Source organism: Mixophyes fleayi, chromosome 10, assembly GCF_038048845.1.
Source record: "Mixophyes fleayi isolate aMixFle1 chromosome 10, aMixFle1.hap1, whole genome shotgun sequence".
Classification (NCBI taxonomy): Eukaryota; Metazoa; Chordata; class Amphibia; order Anura; family Limnodynastidae; genus Mixophyes; species Mixophyes fleayi.
Genome location: NC_134411.1, coordinates 99139972 through 99143415, shown reverse-complemented (window position 1 = coordinate 99143415; position 3444 = coordinate 99139972).

The window sequence follows — 3444 nt, the reverse complement described above, 5'->3', positions numbered from 1 at the left end:
ATGTGAGTGGAAAGTATTCATAAAGACAGAACACAAAGAACTGTATAACAATGGGACATTAACAGTTTTTTTTATTTATAAACACTAAGTAACACACAATCTTTAATCGCTTCAGATCTGTCAGAGGTCTAGACTCAGGAAGAGCTGTTGTTGATGGAACTCTCTATCAAGTTCGGTCTGTTGTTTATTGGCGTTGCGTGCTGAAGGCTATGTTGTCTTCTTCTATTGTATCCCATATGGAGGGGCTGCTGAATGCAAAATACACTGGGATTTACCTAGAATTTAAACCTGGGGCAACGTGAAAGAGGTGGAGGCCCTCCACCCTTCACAAGGAACACATAGAGGGAGGAGGAAGGGCCCCCCCCCATTAACTGTGCAGAGGAGGTCACATGATGTGCAAGTCGAGATCCCCCATTCTGATAAGACCGGGAGCAGCAGGCTGTGTGGTCGCAGGTGAAGACTTGGTGGCCCACTGGCAGCCCGTCTGTTGCCCACCGCTGATTTAAACTTATGTTTGTTGTCAATGAGTTTCATGAATAATGGCAGATTTTTTTTTTAAGGCTGGTCACCTAGTGTGCCTTGGTTTATGGGGGGGCCTGAAACACTGAGGGGGTCATGTAAAGTCGAACATACGTCTGACTCGTAACTGGAAGAAGCGCTTTTTACAACTGCTCATATGCAAGAGATAAATTTACATCTCAGACTGAGACCTATCCCCTCCTTCCACCTCTCTACACTTAGAGAGGGGGGAACGGCGCAGTAGTTGGCAGGAGTAGGCATAGTACCGTAAGGGCTTAACAGTAAGGTCATAATGTCACTCATTCAGTGCTTTTAATGCCCCTGCAGGGTCCCCAAACGGAGCTCTGGATGGTGACATGAAGGAGCGGCAGCAGATGGACTCTTACCTGTGAAGCTGACGGTCGTTGCTGCTTCTCCATGTCAGTGATTGGCAGGGAGTGTGGTGCTGAGCTATGATGTCACAGACACAGCCAAGCGCCACTCTCCCAGTCTGACCAGACCAGCACCCGAGGGGGAGAGAGTGCCTAGGGTGCCCTCGGACCTTCTGCCAACCCTGGATATAAAAGATATATAAACAAATACCAGCTAAAGCAGCTACAATATACTATGACAAAATGACTCCAAGGGGCATATTCAATTGTTGGCGTAAACACCAAAAACCTTGCGGCGCGTGCACTATTACCATTATTACAGTAGTTTTCTCGCTGGATGTCAGCTCTCAGCTCCCTGAGCCGCGAGCTGAAATCCAGCTTACTATTACCGTAATAACGATAATAGTTTTAACGCCGCGTGGATTCAAAACAATTGAATATATTGTATATAGAGCTATATATTGAATACTAATACAAGCAAGTTCTTAGTGATTAAAAGGAAGCTTAGTATTGTTTGCACCTCACTGACAAAGATTAACCCTTTCACAAGAGGATAAAAATATCCAACCAATTAGGTAGATCGAGGTCAGTAGTTTATTGGGCTGAGTGACTTCTACAAATAGTATAAAATGTACTCCTTATCGGTACAGGTAATATGTACTTTATCTTCACTTATAAGACCTCACTATACCAGCTGTCTTGAAAAAGAGTAAGTTCAGTATTTTAGCCAAGGAACATATAATCTTTTAAAGGCAATAAAATTACTGACAGAAAGCAGTGGACTGAAGAGTAATATAAGTTCTGCTTTCAGCATAGCAATCAGTGATCCCGATGACAGCCATCCAAGCTGCGTTCTCCTTGTGGTAACTGCATGTAATAGGAGCAGAGGACCAGCACATGTAATCTTCTAGCAGTGCGTATTTGTCATTAGTGAGAAGCTTTTGAGGTTAAGCATCCATTTATATTACTGACCGCTGAGCATCCCCCCTTCCTGGAGAAATCATGTTATAATCACTAAGAAATATCAGTTTTTTGATGGATTATTGATCCCTAGGACCACCACACCTGCCTGCTCACAGGTTAGCGCACATTAATGTGCAACACGCTGAAACATTCAATGCTGTGGACTTTTATATGCACTAAGAAGTGGGTCAAGCAAAATTGTTCAAAGCTGCACACAGGGACCATTTGTGTTGTCCTCTGAGCTTGTACCAGTCAACATACCCCTCATAGGAATGGATCAATAACTGGTACCTTTGTGCTGTCTTTGAACAATGTTTGCATACATACCAATGTTAGCACTAAACACACAGAGGGGTAGATGCACCAAACCATCTAAAATTAAAAATGGAGGCGTTGCCCCTATCAACCAATCAGATTCTATCATATCCTGGAATGTACTAGATGAATGATAGCTAGAATCTGATTGGCTGCTATGGGCAACACCTCCACATTTAAATTTTAGAAGGTTTGATAAATCTATCCCAGAGAGTTAGCTGCTCAGGTTCTGAGAACTATTGTATTGGCGTGATCATCATAAGGATCGATGATCTCTCAAAAAACTGTATTCAACAGGTGGAGTCGAGGTTCTGCGGCAGCGATTAACACTCCTGTGATGTGAGCTCTGATGTAAATGCAGAAAGCAATATAAATATTAATAATAATTTGCAAATATTGGAAATATTACTTGAAAAATGTGAATTAATGAAAGTAACTGTAGATCCTTTTAATATTCCAAGCCTGGCTAAAACCAAACACATTATCCATAAAAAAAGGAAGGGGGAGATCCGACAGATAAACATGTCTATCCCTCCTACTTAATAGCTGTAGCAGCCAAGACTGAAATCCCAAATCCAGAGGAATGAGATTCTGGAACCGCTTCTATCCATCATTTCATGGACCTCGCTCAGTTTTGGATATCTGTCATCCCTTGCCTGCACATTCACTTCCACAAATAATCTGCCTCTGTTTTGGATACTAGAAAACTGTTTATTCAATGTCCCCTAGCAATTTCTCCACCGAGTCGATAAAAGCAAATCAACAAACGGAGAAGTTGGTTTTGGAGCCCTGCCTGCCAAGCAGCGGGCATGTGTCCATGTAACGCTGGTATTTAAACCCCAGTAGGTTATACGAGTGGGTATGTGGAGGCCTTCAAAGCAGTATAAATAAACTAAACTGGCTCTGGTATTGTTGAGGATTTTCTTGGCATCTCCGCTTGGGTCTCAGCCACCGCAATCATTTGCTGGACACAACGGTTAAAAGACCTTGTGTTTGCTGCTTATTAAGCTGAAGAGGAGCTGGGTATAAATCACTGAGTGACTTCTCTCGCATCACCAATGTCCATGTGTTTTTATTATTATCATTATATTTTATTTATAAGAGGCCACAAGGGTTCCTTGGCGCCGTAGATAGGATTAGCCCTATCCACCAAGAGTCCCAAGGCCAAACATTTTAGGGGCGTGGTTTGGGCAAGATTGGGTGGAGATGGGGCTCCAACATACAAGTGGGCATGGTTGGGTGAAAAGTGGGCATATTTTGATGGATCAAAGGAGTA